Source organism: Narcine bancroftii, chromosome 11, assembly GCF_036971445.1.
Source record: "Narcine bancroftii isolate sNarBan1 chromosome 11, sNarBan1.hap1, whole genome shotgun sequence".
NCBI classification, from domain to species: Eukaryota; Metazoa; Chordata; class Chondrichthyes; order Torpediniformes; family Narcinidae; genus Narcine; species Narcine bancroftii.
The window spans coordinates 45,991,887-46,009,984 of NC_091479.1; the positions used below are offsets into that span (position 1 = coordinate 45,991,887).

Consider the following 18,098-nt stretch of genomic DNA (forward strand, 5'->3'; position numbering starts at 1 on the left):
GCAACCATTGATATTTCTCTGCTGCCTGGATGCTCAGGAAAAAGACTGTTGGACTAGGACCCTGGACCTTTTCCAGGTGGTGCCTCCCTGGTGCCAGTGTCTGGGGTGTTGCTGCTGGTGTCCAAGACATCCTAAAGTGGGCCAGAGGTTGCGGTACATGGAGATACCAATGACATAGGGAGGAAGAGGGAAGAGTTCCTGAAAAGTGGGTCCAGGGCGGTTGGTGAGAGCTGAAAAGAAATAGCATGAAGGGAGTCATGTTGGGATGACAGTCTGGGCCATGCGACAGTGAGGGCAGGAACAGAATGAGGTGGAGGATGAAGGCGTGGCCTGAAGGTGCGGGTTAAGAGCTCCTTGAGGGCATCCTATTTGCCTTGCTCGGGAGGCTGATGTCAGAAGTCGATGAGCCTTGCTGCCACGTCCTGATGAGCAAGAACATCATGGAGGAGTAATGGATGTCATCAGCGGTGATCTCTTGGAGGTGGAACTGGTCCTTGGCCTGTTTGAACCCCACGTGTGGCTGCGACATCCAGAACGTTGACAGCTTCAACCAAACCATCTGAAGCGCCGCCTGGACCGTGATCTTCACATCCAATTGAAGGGCTGGGTCCTGCTGAGGTCACCACTGTAGCAGGCGCGCTCCCGCGAAGTCTGGAAAGAATGACATGCACCCAAGAAGTGGAAGTGGAAGATAAGTTGCTTGAACAGGCAGCTCCAGCCTCCGGTTGGAAGGCGATCCTCCCGTTGCTCATTGATTCCCACGATGTGGGAATCCCCTGGGATGAAGGGCATTGGCCCCAACGGGGTCTGCGCTGTCAGCGTGTTTGTCGGCTCTCTAGTGTAGTGACTCGTGTCTCGGTTAACAGGCCACTCCAACTCAATATGTCAGAAGAATATGCAGCCCATATTTACCAAGGGTGGGTGTGGATATTTACATGAAACCCTGACACTCCCTTTCACCTGAAGGCCTCCGTTTATTCAATGAAACTTTAAAGTAACAGACACTTCTGTTGAGGCGAGAAGGGGAGAGGTTAGGATATTGGGGATGAAGGTGGGAGGTGGTTTCTTTATTCTTTCTTTTATAGATGCCACACATTAGATGAGCATTATTATTAATTGTGTGAATTTGTTGTGGTTTTAAGTATATAAATATTTTTTTTAAATTATCGGCAGGACCACGAGTGGCAGATAGGATCATGGGTACTCTCTTCCTCCAACCCACCCACCCCAAATATCAATGGGATAAACCGGGTTCATTGTCAACGTCGTCGAGGATCCCTTCCACCTGCCCACAGCATTTGGCAGCTTTTCTCGTCGGGAAAGGGGTCGAGGAATATCGGAGCCAGTAGCACCAGGCCCAGAAACAGATTCTTCCTGCGAGCAGTGAGAATGGAGAATGATGGATGACCGGCTCAGACAAAGACTCCAAGACTCTGCTATTGATTCAACAGAATTTATTTCTTTTTTGGGAGGGACTGCACGTGTATCATTTGTCTCTCTGTGCATAGGTCCGGTTGTGTGTTTGCAGAGGTTTCCACCATGAACACAGTTTCCTCGGGTTCAATTTGAACGGGTACAGAGGAGCTTTCCTGGATTGGAGAATGTATCTCATGAAACAAAGTTGACTGAGTTCGGGCTTTTCTCTTTTTCACCCCAAAATTAACTTTATTCTAAAATTATTGACCAAGAGGACAACTGTTCCATGTCTTTTCTCATCCTCGTGTTGCATACCTATATTCTCTTCACTGCACACGTTCTCTGTTTAGCATCATTCCACCACTTTGACACCTTGTGGTTACTCCCTGCACTCTGTGGTTGAAGGGGTTCCCCTTAGTCTCCGCCCCTCAAGACCCGGAGGATTAGAGTCCTTCCCCACAGCGCCCTCGTGTTGGCTGCGCCAAGCCTCAGTGCATCTCTCAGCAACCTGGAATAGGCCGGTGGGCAGCGTTCCCTCACCCACATCTCCATGTGCTAAAAGACCAGCAGGTTAACGTCTAACAGTTATGCCCTTTGGACCTCGATGTTGTGCTGACCTATCAATTCCAAGCAAAATAAAAACTAGACCCTTCCTCCTTCATAACCCTCCATTCTTGCAATGGAGGGAGTGCAGAGGCAATTCACCAGGGTGATACCTGGAATGGCAGGAATGACTTATGAGGAAAGATTGCACAAATTGGGATTGTTCTCACTGGAGTTTAGAAGATTGAGAGGGAATCTCATAGAGACATATAAAATTCTGGCAGGGCTGGACAGAATGGATGGAGATGGGATGTTTCCAATGGTGGGAAAATCCAGAACCCAGGGCCATGGTTTGAGGATAATAAGCAAACCATTTAGGACCAAGATGAGGAGGAATTTCTTTACCCAGAGAGTGGTGAATCTGTAGAATTCATTGCCACAGAGGGCAGTAGAGGCAGGTTCATTAAATATGTTTAAGAGGGAATTAGATATATTTCTTCAGTATTATGGTATTAAAGGTTATGGAGAGAAGGTGGGGACGGGGTACTGAACTTTAAGATCAGCCATGATCTTGTTGAATGGCGGAGCAGGCTCAAAGGATCGAATGACCTACTCCTGCTCCTATCTTCTATGTTTCCTTCATTCATGTGTTCAAGAAGCCCTTAAATGCCGCTAATATTTTAGCCTTCATCACCACTCCTGGCAAGACATTCCTTGCACCCACAACTCTGTGTAAAAACAAGTACCCCTGATATTGCCCCTAAACCTTCCTCCCTTTGCTTTGGGCTTCTAGTGTTTGCTTCTCTTATCTGGGTTTCAGGCAGACCAAAGGGCATCTTTCACTGAGTTTCTGGTCTTCCAGCAGTTCTGGATCTCTGTCTCTTGATGCTCTGCTCAGGGTACCACCCCGCAGTATCTCATCAAGTCCTAGTCTCTGTGTCAGCAGGAATTCCATGCTGACCACTGCCTGATGGCCCTGTGGTCAATAGTGTTTGTCTATGCAACCATTCCCATGAAGGTGATGGGGCAAAGTCCTGCTGACTAGGACATTGTGTGGCATCAGGGCCAGACCAATCTTTCGCAACACCTGAGCCAGGTAGAACTTCAGCACATAGCGGCTTTTGGTGCCCTTGCACTTTGTTTCCAAGCACAGCCAAACACAATAGCCATGCTGGTTAGGGTTATGCCCCCATTGATTGACGACGTACATGGTCCTCCAGACTCTATACATTTTGGACCCCCACATGAATAGGAAATGTGTTTTGGGAATTGACAGGGTGGAGGTGTGGGGATGGGCCACACCTGCCTCACGTGCAGCAGTACCCGAGAGCTCCTTGCACCTGATGACCAGGTTCTACCGGATTGATAGAGTTGGGCATCTCTGTGGTTCTCCATGTCTCCTGGAACTGGGGGTCTCTTTACTGCTCCCCATCTCCTTGAGTTGGTACTTTGTTCTCCACCATCACCACAAGACAACCAAGACCCCTGGATGGAGGGCAGTGGTGCAGAGAGATCAGTGAGAATATGGGTAGTTTCAACAGGGTGGGGTCCATTCTGATGCCTGATAACAGGAGGAAACCAACGGGGAAGGAGGATGCAGGGCATTCGATAGCAGATGGGGCAGGGTGTAGACATGGCAGCTGACTGGAATTGTCAGGGGGATACTGAGACTTGGGAGAGGAGGGGAAGGAAGGTGCAGTTGTGTTCTGACGAGAGAGTGCTGAGGGAGAGGCAACATGGGTGGAACCTCAAGGCAAGGGACCCCTGAATTTTTTGCAGGAATGGGCTCTGTAAATAGACTCCCAGATATCCAGCAAAGAGCATCTTTGTCCCCCTGCCATCAGGAAGGAGATATGGAGGAATAAAAGCAGAGAAGCCAGGGAGGGAAATAGCTTCTTCCCACAGACCGTGAGATTGACAAGGCAACATGAGCTGGATGGGAGCTAAGAATGAAAAGGTGGAGAGGAATATGGACTGATTACAACAGCACAGGCAGCAGGAGAGTGGGGCCGAAGGGCCTGTTTCTGTGTTGTCTATCTGGACGAGCCTTTTGAGTTCAAGCTTTAAAAGACCAAACCATTTTTAAATTTAATATCAACGGTATAGAATGAATCAAGATACAAGATGTCTGTCCAGCGGCAAGCGTCGAAGGCACTTCCTGAAACGGAGGCTCTGAAATTACAGGGAGGTTCTGGCTGGTATGAGGCCCGGCTTCCTCTGGAAGGAGGAGAGGAGGCAGGGATAATGTGGGGGTAGGCGTGGGGAGGGGAGGGGGTAGCGATGCCTTCCTCCATTCACCTCCCATTTCCTCTACACCGTACCCCTCCTCATTCCCATGCCCATTCCCCTCCCCCATCACTTCCCCATTTCCCGTGCCCTGCTCGCCTCCCCCGCTCCCCTCCCCAACCTAACCCTAACCCCTAACAAACTCTATCCTTAACGTTAACACTACCGATACCTTTAAACACTACACCACGTCCCCAACCCTAACTCTTATTTCCACTCTGTCCCCTAACCCTATCCCTACGCTGTCCCCTAAACCCAACCCTAATCCTACCCACCTTCCCCAAACCCCAACTCACACCCCACCTCTACCTCCTACTCCTACCCCCTTCCCCTAAACCTAAAACAAGCCCACTTCCCCAAACTCTAAACCTAACCCTAAACCTCGACCTAACCCGAGCCCACATCTCCTAACCCTAAACCTAACTGTAACTCTACCCGTCCATGACCCATACCTTAATTCTACCCACCTTCCCCAACCCTAACCTAAACCCTACCCCTATCCTCTACACCTACCCCCTTCCCTTAATCCTACCCCATACCTGCAACCCCTTCCACTACCCCATTACCTACACCTACCCTCTCACTACCTCCTTTCTCCTACCCCCTTCCCCTATCCCTCCTTCCCCTAAGTTAGGGGTAGGAAGGGGAGGGGAAGGGAAGGAGGGGAAGGGGAGGAGGGGAAGGGTAGGAGGTGAAGGGGAGGGGCAAAGGAGAGGGAAAGGGGAGGTGAAGGGAGGAGGGCTGAGTTTAGGGCATAGGTGTGAGGGTAGGTGAAAGGGAAGGTGAGTGGGAGGGGGTTGGAATGGAGGAGAGGTAGGGGAGAAATGGGTGGGGGAAATGGGTGAAGGTATATGGAAAAAGTGGGGAATGGAGTTGGCAGGGCCAGAGGGAGAAGGGGAGGGGTTCAGGCCATCATGATGTTGTCCGTCCTCTGTTCAGCTGGGATGCAATGTTCTTCTGGACTCGTGTCTTGTCTCTGAGATCGCTCCTTCTCCTGGGAAGAGAAATACGAGTGATAGAGATGCCGTCTCCGAGGCCTGATCACGAAGACTTTGGAGGGCCCCAACTCTTCCCCCATCAACCCCCTCCCTACCTCTGCACACTAGGGCCTTTCCCTTCCTCTGCTTTACCTGAGGAAGTGTGTTATGGAGAAAACCACAATCTATATCTGCAGATCTCAGAGTACCGTGTCTCCATCAGGCAACACCCTGGTTCACCACGACATGGCAGCAAGATGCTGGACAAATCATGGATGGATCAGTCGAGTCCCTTCAGCTGACCCATCTGAACCTACCCAATAGCAATATTACTCTTCCCTCCCTCCACCAGTACCTTCTGTTTTTCTTTTATTCCTGTCCCGAAATTAAAATCTTTTTCATGACTTTTTTGGACGAGCCTCCACTACTACCCCTGGCAATGCATTCCAGCCACCCACTACATTCTGTGTGAATAAAATATCCCCCTCACATCTTGTCTAAAGTTCCCTCATCTCACCTTATTTAGACGTCCACTGGTATTCTCGCCCCAGGAATGCACACAATATTCCAAGTGTGGTTTGACTAGAATTTTATACATCTGCAACGTTACCTCTCAGTTCTTGAACTCAATCCCTGACTCCTGAAGGCTAGCACACAATACAGCATCTTAAACTCCCTCTCAATTTGCACAGCAACCTTGAGCGATTTATGGAGCAGGATCTAAATATTTCTCTGTCCTGCACACTGTTCTTAATCTTGCCATTAACCAAGTGCTCTGCACTCATGATCTTGTAATCCGCATTCAATAAAGATATTGGTCTATATGAAGCTACTTTTAATGGGTCTCCAACCTTCTTTGGAAAAACTGTTATTCATGCCCTTGAAAATGACTCTGGAAATAAACCTGTACCAGTTGCTTGTTTAAGTACATCTGTATTTACAGGATTGAACTCCATCTGTCACTTCTCTGCAAACTGGATGACCTCTGACAACCTTCTACACTGTCTACAACATCTCTACCTCTGTGTCATCCCCTGACGTACCCACCCTTCCACTCCCATCATCATTCATAAAAATCACAAAGAGCAGGGGTCCCAGAGCAGATCCCTTTGGAGAGCCACTAGTCATTGTTCCATCTACTACTACCCTCTGTTTACTGCAGACAAGCGAATTCTGAATCCACACAGCCAAGGCTCCATGGATCCCATGCCTCCCGTCGTTCTGAATGAGGCTACCGTGACGACCTTGTCAAGCACCTTACTAAAATCCACGTGCAGCACATACAGACCTTGACCTTCATCTATTTCCTTTGACACCTCCTCGAAATACTCAATTTGACTCGTGATGCAGGACCTGCTCCTCACAAAACTATCCATGAGTTTCCCCAGCATGTTTGTGCATTGCCCTCGGCCCCAGCATCTGCAGACTTCCTGGCCAGTCCCTCCCTTACCCCTTCCCAGAGCTTCCGCATCCATTACAACATTAAGCATTGCTGCCCAGTACTGCCCAGTTCAGACCTTTGTAAACATTCTCCACAACCAACTAACCCTTACCCGTACCACACCCATAACTATGGGTGGATTAAATATCCAATTAACTTCTTTCTGAAGTAATGTATCAGGAATTTGATGTTGATTCCAATTTTGAATAACTTTTCATAATTCTAGTTGAGCTCCTGTAAAGTTAGATCCATTATCAGAACATAATTTTTTGACTTGACCACGTCTAGGAATAAAACGCCAAAGAACATTAATAAAAGAGTCTGTATCAAGCAATGACGCTACTTCAATATGAATTGCTCTCATAGTCAAACAAGTGAAAATAACTCCATATCGTTTTTCAACACTTCGTCCTCACTTTACTTGCAAAGGACCAAAATAATCAACTTCCACGGATGTAAATGGGAATTCATCAGGTGAAACTTTGTCCTGTGGTAAATCTGCCATTTGTTGTTGTTTAGGTTTTCATTATCTCTGTCAGTCACCAAGAGATGAAACCTCATGATTTCATTATTAATATATTTAAGCACTGATGTTCTATCAGTCCAAAACACAGGATCTGCTAACTCCATCTGTAATTCTCTTCTTAACATAGCATCCATTTTGCTCGCCATAATAGCAGCAGTCAATTCCATTCAAGGTCTGGTGACTGACTTTAATGGAGCCACTCTGTCTTTTCCCATTACAAATCCACCATCTACTCACACTTGGTTATTTCACAGGACTCAGTAACTGACAGGATCAAAACCACCTTCACTTACATCAGAAAAATGGTGTAACTGAGCAAATGTGGCCACTCCAAAGTCTGTTGATGTCAAAACGTCCAAGTATTTGAAGACGCTCAATCTAATTTTTCCAATCTTGTGCAATGGATTCTGGATTAGTTTCATCCCATCCAAATTTTCTTCTGCACAAAACTGGTATTTGGCCGGGCTGATCATTAGGCTGAATTCAGCCAGTCGGGAGAAGAGGGTGTGCAGGTGAGACTTGTGTTGTGCCCAGTCTCTGCTGGCGACAAGAATGTCATCCAGATAAATGAACACAAAATTCAAATCCCTGCGCACTGTATCCATGAGCTGCTGGAAGGTCTGGGCGGTGTTCTTGAGCCTGAAAGGCATGCATAAAAATTCGAACAAACCGAAGGGTGTGATGATGGCTGTTTTGGGGATGTCGTCGGGGTGCAATGGGATTTGATGATACACGCACACCAGATTGACCTTGGAGAATACTCTCATATCATGCAGATTGGCCATAAAGTCCTGAATGTGAGGGATGGGGTAACGGTCATATACTGTCATATCATTAAGCCGTCGATAATCTCCGCAGGGGTGCCAGCCATCGGAGGCTTTTGGGACCAGGTGGAGCGGTGAGCCCCAGGGCTGTCAGAGCGACGAATGATCCCCAGTTCCTGCAGATGCGAGAACTCCTCTTTCGTTATCTGGAGCTTATCTGGCGGGTTTAACAGTAATGTACGATAAATTGTATCAGACACTATGACCCCAGGTTCACAGTTGGGAGAATATTTAACGGAGATGTACAGTCGACGACCTTGGCAGATACTGAGACACTGTGTTCACAGTACTGAGAAGGTTTAACAGAGAAGTATGGTAGAATAAGGCAGAATCTGTGACTCCAGGTTTACAGTAGTAAGAAGGTTTTAAAATGATGTATAATAAACTGAGGCAGATACTGTGAAATCTGGTTCACTGTGGGTGGAGGTTAATGGTGATGTACAGGAGACTACGTAGATACATTGATACTGGGCTCAGAGTGGGGAAAAAAAGCTTTATTGGTGTTGTATGGGAAACTGAGGCAGTTACTGTGACACCGGGTTCATAGTGGGGAAAATGTTGAACAGAGTTGTACGATAACCTTTGGCAAATAAAGTGACACCAGCTTCATATTGGGGAGAATTTTTAATGATGATGTACACTAAACTGTGGCAGATACAGTACCACCAGGCTCACATTGAGGAGAAGGTTTACTGGTGATGTGCGGTAGAGTGGCAGGCTCTGTAACACCGAGTTCACAGTAGTGAGAAGGTATAATAGTGATGTACGATAAACTGTGGCAGATACAGTAAAACCGGTCTCCCAATGGGGAGAAGGTTTAATGATGATGTGTGGTAAACTTAGGCTGATACTTTAACACGAAGTTAACAGGAGGAGAAGGTTTAATGTTGATGAACGGTAGATTGAGGCAGAAACTGAGAGACAGCATTCACAGTAATGTGAAGGTTTAACAGTGATTTACTATAAACTGTGTCAGATACTGTGACAAGATGGTGCAGAGGGTAGACGTGTGGTTCCACCCTTCCCCAGTTAGACTATTAAATGCTCGATTTTAAAAGTTGTAAAAGTGATTAAAAATACTGTTTATAGACTTTGGAATTGTGGAGGATCAAAATAGCTACAAATGTGAAAAAAATCGAAAACTCAGTTCCAGAAGAAATTACCTTACAAAAGTGTTGAAGAATTATGGCCGAGTTCAACTTGAAGCAACGGAGTCGTTGACTGGCGTCTCCAAGCCTCAGAGGATTCCTGCCCGGCGAAGTATTTCGTCGGCACCACTTGCGCTATCGCAAGATGGCACCAGCTCAGCGATGAGTTCAGCGGTTTTGACTCGTGCACTCACGAACACAGGCGTGAGGGCGGGCCAGCTGAGCGAGGACAGGCACATAAGCGTGCAGCATTGCCTGGTGGTCAGGAGAGGTACAGTGTAGCATCAGAAGACGCACTGCGTAGTCGGTGGCCCTACTGGGCATGCACAGTGTGTCGAGGGTCCACAAACCTTTGGAGAAGGTGTGGGCTGTGGGGGAGCCTGATCGACGGTGAACTGACGAGGTCGGCACACTGTTGTCGGGTGTCCAGACCCACAGCAGCACCGGAAGAGGACCTATTGCTATGGAGGAAGAAGATGCTCAATTTCATTAGAATTTCAAGAACTGGGGACTGCGGCAAAAGAAGGTCAGCCTCAAATGGAGGTGATGGATCCTGGACTGGATTCTGTGTTTCCAATTCGGGAAGGGATTGCTCAGCTCATGGAAGATATGGCAAATATATCAATGCAGATGAATCATCAGATGAATCAAGGATTTTCAGAAATGAAAACTAAAATGAACACTGTGTGTGAAGAAATAACTTTTATGAAGCAAGATATTAATGTAGTTAAGAGTGATGTTACGAGATGGACACGATCAGTGGATACTGTGCAAGATCATTTTAAAAAGATTGAGGAGGCTTTCTTGAATGCAAGAGTCAAATGGAGCATAATAGAGAAAAAATGGAAATAGTGGAAGATCCTTTTGTAGATTGGGGGATTCAGAAGAAGGAATTATTGAAGAAGTTTGGCTCATTAGAAAACCAATGTCGTAGAAATAATGTTAAGATAGTAGGTCTTCCGGAAGATATGCAAGGTTCGGATCCGATGTAGGTTTTGAAGAAATGGATCCCAGAAGTGTAGGGCAGGTAATTTATTCCAGATGGACTGGAATTAGATCGAGCAAACAGAGCGTTAAGGAAGAAACCGTTTCCAGGCGAATTACCACGATCAGTTTTGATTCGCTCTTTTAAATATCAAGACAGAGAGATGATCCTCCGATTGGTGGTGCAGAAACACGGCAAAATCAGGATCCACTGATGGTTCAAAATAATAGGGTTTTTTTTAATGCAGATCTGAGTCAAGAAATTATCAGAAGAGACCGAGAATTTAATTCAGCCTAAGAAGTATTGTGGCGAAAGGGATATAAATTTGCTTTTCGTTATGCGGCAGTATTGAAAGATTTTTATGGGAATTTTCAATCTCAGTTTTTTGAGAATGACCACGATGCTTTAATATTTGCTAATTCATTGCCAGATGTATGAGGAAGTGGGCGATCGTCACCATTGTCACCGAAGGGAAAGGTCAATGGGAATGGAAATGGGAAGATTGGAAAATATGGAAAGAATGGGAAAAAAGTTGAATTGACACAAAGTCTTCTCGATATTGAAGATCCGGAACAATCAGTGGGACTGGAATCACTGGGTTGAATGTTTTTGTTTCAGTACTTTGTGAAAGTCTGACTGGGGGTGGGTGACACTGAGTCCTTTAGTCACATGCCACTTGTGGACTTTACCACACCCAAAGTTTTAGGGGGCTACTACTTTTGAGTAGCTTGTTTTGGGATTGATTTTTATCTCTTTTTTGGAATTTTTTAAATAGGTGGGGATTAGAATACTGTGAGACTTAGAAGGGGAGCATTATTTTATAGTAGGATTCACATTTGTGAGAAGGTTTAACAGTGATATACTATGAACTGCGTCAGATACTGTGAGACCAGGTTCACAGTGGGGAGAATGTTTAACAGTAATGTACAATAAACTGTGTCAGATACTGTGACACCAGGTTCACAGTAGGGAGAATGTTTAACATGATGTACAATAAACTGTGTCAGATACTGTGACACCAGGTTCATAGTGGGGTGAAGGTTTAACAGTAATGTATGATAAACTGTATCAGATACTGTGACACCAGGATCACAGTAGGGAGAATGTTTAACATGATGTACAATAAACTGTAGCAGATACTGTGGCACCAGGTTCACAGGGGGAGAACGTTTAACAGTGATGTAGGGTATGTTGAGGTAGATAATTTGACACCAGGAGTAAAGTGGGGATCAGGTTTAATGGTGATGTACTGTAGACTGAGGCAGATACTGTGACACCAGGTTCACAGTGGGGAGGAGGTTTAATGGTGATATACCGTATGTTGAGGTAGATAATGTGACACCAGGTGCACAGTGGGGATAAGGTTCAACGATGATGTCCGGTAGACTGAGACAGTTACTGTGATGTTGGGTTCACAGCAGTGAAAAGGTTTAACAGTAATGTACGATAAACTGTGTCAGATACAGTGACACCCGTTCACAGATGTGTAAATGTTTAACGATGATGTATGGTAGACTGATGAGAGATACTGAGACAATGGGTTCAGAACATTAACACGGTTTATCAGTCATGTACAATAAACTGTATGAGATACTGTGACACCAGGTTCAGAGTGGGGAGACGTTTTAACGGTAAAGTACAGTAGACTTTGGCATATTCTGTGACACTGAGTTCAGGGCAGTAAGAAGGCTTAATGGTGATGTGCGTTAAACTGAGGCAGATACTTTAACACCAGGTTCACAGGAGGAAAAGGTTTAATGTTTATGAACGGTAGAATGAGGTAGAAAATGTGAGATGGATTCCACAGTACTAAGAAGGTTTAACAGTGATTTACTATAAACTGTGTCAGATACTGTGACACCATGTTCACATTGGGGAGAATGTTTAACAGTGATGTACGGTAAATTGAGATGGATACCGTGACATCGGGTGCACAGTGGGGAGGAGGTTTATCAGTGATATACGATAGACTGAGATCAATACTGTGACACCAGGTTCACATTGGGGAGAAGGTTTAACGGTGATGGACGGTAGACTGAGGCAGATTCTATTACACAAGGTTCACAGGGGGGAGAAAGTTTAATGTTGATGTACGATAGACTGAGGCAGAAACTTTGAGACAGGATTCACATTCGTGAGAAGGTTTAACATTGATGTACGATTAACAGTGTCAGATACTTTGACATCAGGTTCATATTGGGGAGAAGGTTTAACGGTGATGTACAGTAGAGGGAGGCAGATACTGTGACACCAGGCTCATTGAATTGTTCATTTATCTTAATTACAACATCTAATTTATATGCTCCATTTTTTTGCGGCAACTTCCAAACATTCCATAAACTTCTACTCTAATCAGATTTTGTTCATTTAAATAGGTCACCACGAAAAGCCTAAATCGTTTGGTCTCTTAAGTACGCTGCACAAAATTAAATCCTTTACCTGGGTTTGGTTCAACGGCACTTCAGTCTGCTTCATTATTTTTTCAGCCCCTCATTTTGTGCTTTCTGCTTTGCCCAGCCGATACGCCAAATGGGCATCCAACTCTGTCTTCTCAGCTTCACCCAACGTTTCCTCTGTAAACTTGAGCAAACCAAGAAGACTAAAGTTAAAATTTTCACATTGGCATTTTCAAACACAAAAATGACACTGTGAGTTGCAATTTCACATCAAAATCCCACTTGCTAAACTTGCAAGCAACTGAATCGCATCCAACAGCTGGAAAATTGCAAGAGAACTGCTTGGTTAAAGCAAAGACTCCACCCACTCACCCCATTAAAGGCCTCCAAGTTTACAACAGATAGCAACCTGAAAGTTAAATACAAACATCTGTATCAGGAATATTAACGGGCTTTTAAAAAAAAATCACTTCCACTATTGAAAGAAAACTCCTCAGGGAACATCAGGCTCTTGTTGAACAATTCCTGTTGTATTGCTCAAAATGGTTTGAATCTTGATTTCAAGCAGAGTCATTTGGTGAGATTGTTGGTCCAGAACAAACCCTGCCAACACACTCCTTTAAATACCTGCAAAGACCTGGTTCAGCTCTGCTCCATGCTAAAGCTATCAAGCTTTTCTGAAGAGATAACAAACTTCAGATGCTGGTACATTGAGTCACAAAAACACTAATGCTTCCCTGAACAACACAACAAGAACCTTCCCGAGTGGTAAATATCAACAAGACATAATATCATTTCACTGTTGTGTTTGTGTCGTTGGAGAATTCCCTTTCCATTCAATCAGAATTAGAGTTTTGGGTGCTGTATTTGAGAAAAGATGTGCTGGTGTTGGAGAAGGTCAGAGATGATTTACTGGAATGATATCAGGAATGAAAGGGTTAGTGTATGAGGAACAATTGTCGACTCTTCGACTGTACTAGTTGGAGTACAGAAGGATAAGGGGGACCTCAGAGGCATTTCAAATGCTGGAAGGCTTGGACAGAGTACATATGGCAAAGATGTTTCCATTGGTAGGAGATTCTAGGACAGGAGAGCATAATTTCAGGATAAAAGGGTGTCAATTTAAAACAAATGTGGAAAAAATTATTTTGTCAGTGCGTCGTAAAACCCACGTGAGGTCATTGGGTGTATTTAAGGCAGAGATTAACAGGTATTTAATACGTCAAGGAATTAAGGGTAATGGGGAGAGAGCTGGGCAGTGGGGCTGAGTGGAAGAATGGTGGAACAGACTCGACGGGTCTACTTCTGCTCCTATATCTTGTGATCTATATCCTGCTGGAGACCTAGACAACCCTCCTCTTGTGTTCCATTCTTTGAAAACATTCTGCATCGTGGTTTTATGTCACGTGAACCCATTTCCGATTGAATCCCATGTTACAAGTAACCCAATGCAAATTCTGCATTGAGAGGACTGCAGCTTCCTCATTTTAAAAATTGTTATGGAGCAGCTCAAATGAGGCTTCTTTTTTTGAAAGGGATAAAATAGAATCAAATAAAATAGGAGAGGGAAAAGCAGAAGAATTTATGTACAAGTGGGAATCAAAATTAATGGTTGGTGATAAAGATACACAATTGTTGAAACATTTGATTAATATATGGAATAAAATAAATGATGTAATTGGTGTAAGTGGATGTACATCACCCAGAATGGCTTTGATTCAAAATCCTCGTATCCTCGTATCTTCAGGATCATCAATTGCTGGATAGCTGGTTTCGTAAGGGGATTATAAATGTTGAAGATTGTTATGAAAGGGGTCAATTAATGTCATTTGAGCAACTGAGAAATAAATATCATATAACTCATCGCAATCTTTTTTGCTATTTCCAACTAAGAGCATTTTTTTTATATAATTTTTTATTTTTCACACCATAAATCACATTAACCATGATACACATTTTTTCCTTTTCACGCATATACAATGTCATTTTCTCCCCCCCCTCCCTGCTCCCCTCCCACCCTCCCCACCTCCCCCCTCCCGTCCATTTAAGGTATAAAATCTAGGATACATTAAACCAGTCAGACAATGTTGTCATTCAATAAAAATACACCACAAATTCCACTGAGTCCATTCTTTTCATTTCCTTTTCCTTCCGTTAACTTAGGTAGTGATTGTCCCCAGTAGGTTTTCGCTATTGTGTTTAATATAAGGCTCCCATATTTGTTCGAATATTTCAATATTATTTCTTAAACTATATGTTATTTTTTCTAATGGAATACATTTATTCATTTCTATATACCATTGTTGTATTTTCAAATTATCTTCCAATTTCCAGGTTGACATAATACATTTTTTTGCTACGGTCTAGAGCTATCTTAACAAATCTTTTTTGTGCATCCTCCAAATCAATTCCAAATTCTTTGTTTTTTATGTTACTTAGGAGAAAGATCTCTGGATTCTTTGGCATATTGTTTTCTGTTATTTTATTTAATATCTGATTGAGATCTTCCCAAAATTTTTCTACTTTTTCACATGTCCAGATTGCATGAATTGTTGTTCCCATTTCTTTTATACATCGAAAACATCTATCAGATACTGTTGGGTCCCATTTATTTAACTTTTGAGGTGTAATGTATAGCCTGTGTATCCAGTTATATTGTATCATACGTAACCTCATATTTATTGTATTTCTCATCGTTCCAGAGCATAACTTCTCCCATGTTTCCTTTTTTATCTTTATATTTAAATCCTGTTCCCATTTTTGTTTAGTTTTACCATTTGTTTCTTCATTCCCCTTTTCTTGCAGTTTAATATACATATTTGTTATAAATCTTTTGATTATCATTGTAGCTGTAATCACATATTCAAAGTTACTTCCCTCTGGCAAACTCAAACTGCTTCCTAATTTATCCTTCAAGTAGCATCTCAATTGGTAATATGCCAGTGCTGTATCTTGAGTTATATTGTATTTATCTTTCATTTGTTCAAAGGATAATAATCTATTTCCTGAAAAACAATTTTCTATTCTTTTAATCCCTTTTTTCTCCCATTCTCTAAAGGAAAGGTTATCTATTGTAAAAAGGAGTAACTTGTTTTGCGTCAATATTAGTTTTGGTAATTGATAATTTGTTTTATTTCTTTCTACATGAATCTTCTTCCAAATATTGAGTAGATGATGTAATACTGGAGAACTTCTATGTTGTACCAATTTTTCATCCCATTTATAAATATGTGTTCAGGTGTCTTTTCCCCTATTTTATCTAATTCTAATCTAGTCCAATCTGGCTTTTCCCTTGTTTGATAAAAATCTGATAGGTATCTTAATTGTGCGGCTCTATAATAATTTTTAAAGTTTGACAGTTGTAAGCCTCCTTGTTTATACCATTACATTAATTTATCTAGTGCTATCCTCGGTTTCCCCCCTTTCCATAAAAATTTCCTTATTATTTTCTTTAACTCCTTGAAGAATTTCTCTGTCAGTTGTATTGGCAATGTCTGAAATAGGTATAATATCCTTGGAAAAATGTTCATTTTAATACAGTTTATCCTTCCTATTAGTGTTAATGGTAAATCTTTCCAATGCTCTAAATCATCCTGTAATTTTTTCATTATTGGATAATAATTGAGTTTATATAGTTGGCCGAGATTTTTGTTTATTTGTACACCTAGGTATCTTATTGCTTGCATTTGCCACCTAAATGGTGATTCTTTCTTAAATTTTGAGAAATCCACATCATTCATAGGCATTGCTTCACTTTTATTTACGTTGATCTTGTAACCCGACACTTCTCCATATTCCTTCAATTTCTTATATAATTCTTTTATTGATAGTTCTGGTTCTGTTAAGTACACTATAACATCATCCGCAAATAGACTGATTTTATATTCCTTGTCTTTTATTTTTATCCCTTTTATATTATTTTCTGTTCTTATCAATTCTGCTAGTGGTTCTATAGCTAACGCAAACAATAAAGGTGATAGTGGGCATCCCTGTCGTGTTGACCTGCTTAAGTTAAATTGCTTTGATACATGTCCATTTACTGTCATTTTCGCTAACGGTCCCTTATATAATGCTTTAATCCAATTAATATACTTCTCCGGTAATCTGAATTTTTGCAATACTTTAAGTAAATCATTCCATTCTACTCTGTCAAAGGCCTTCTCTGCGTCTAAAGCAACTGCTACTGTTGGCGCTTTACTCCCTTCTACTGCATGAATTAAGTTAATAAATTTACAAATATTGTCTGTTGTGCGTCTTTTTTTAATAAATCCAGTTTGGTCTAGATTTACCATTTTAGGTACATACTCTGCCAATCTGTTTCCCAATAGTTTAGCTATTATCTTATAATCTGTGTTAAGTAATGATATTGGTCTATATGATGCTGGTGCGAGTGGATCTTTCCCTTGCTTTTGTATTACTGTAATTATTGCTGTTTTACATGAATCTGGTAAGCTTTGTGTTTTATCAATCTGGTTGATTACTTCCAGGAGGGGAGGAATTAATAAATCTTTAAATGTTTTATAGAATTCTATTGGGAATCCATCCTCTCCTGGTGTTTTATTATTTGGTAATTTTTTTATTAACTCTTGTATTTCTACTATTTCAAATGGTTCTGTTAATTTATTTTGTTCCTCTATTTGTAATTTTGGTAGTTCAATTTTAGTTAAAAATTCATCTGTTTTCCCTTCTTTCCCTTCCTTTTCAGTTTGGTATAATTGTTCATAGAATTCTCTGAAGTTTTCCTTGATCTCCGTTGGATTATATGTGATTTGTTTGTCTTTTTTCCTTGATGCCAATACCATTTTCTTAGGTTGTTCTGTCTTAAGCTGCCATGCTAGAATTTTGTGCGTTTTTTCCCCTAGTTCATAATATTTCTGTTTTGTCTTCATTATGTTCTTCTCCACCTTATACGTTTGTAGTGTTTCATATTTTATTTTTTTTATCTGCCACTTATCTTCTTTTAGTTGTATCTTCCTTCATTGCTAATTCTTTTTCTATATTTACTATTTCCCTTTCCAACTGCTCTGTTTACTGATTATAGTCCTTCTTCATCTTGGTTACATAACTTATTATTTGCCTTCTGATGAATGCTTTCATTGCGTCCCATAGTATAAACTTATCTTTCACTGATTTCGTATTTATTTCAAAATACATTTTAATTTGTCTTTCAATGAATTCTCTAAAATCCTGCCTTTTAAGTAGCATGGAGTTTAATCTCCATCTGTACATTCTTGGAGGGATGTCCTCTAACTCTATTGTCAATATCAAGGGTGAATGGTCCGATAATATTCTAGCTTTATATTCTGTTTTTCTTACTCTATCTTGCATACGAGCTGATAACAAAAATAGGTCTATTCTTGAGTATGTTTTATGTCTAGCCGAGTAACATGAATATTCCTTTTCATTTGGGTGTTGTTTCCTCCATATATCCAAAAGTTGCATTTCTTGCATCGATTTAATTATAAATTTGGTTACTTTGTTCTTTCTGTTAATTTTTTTCCCAGTTTTGTCCATGTTTGAATCCAAATTCAGGTTGAAATCCCCTCCTATTAATAT

General features: G+C 42.2%; 1 long non-coding RNA gene across 1 annotated transcript; it reads right to left on the minus strand.

Moving 5' to 3' along the window:
• Nucleotides 1–4,765: 4,765 nt before the first annotated feature.
• LOC138745332 (uncharacterized) lies at nt 4,766–14,358 on the minus strand. The gene is made up of 3 exons (XR_011346181.1): nt 14,245–14,358; nt 12,586–12,726; nt 4,766–5,239 (listed from the first exon to the last, which is right to left on the minus strand). It is a non-coding gene; the product is annotated as an uncharacterized lncRNA (long non-coding RNA).
• Between the last annotated feature and the right edge of the window lie 3,740 nt (nt 14,359–18,098).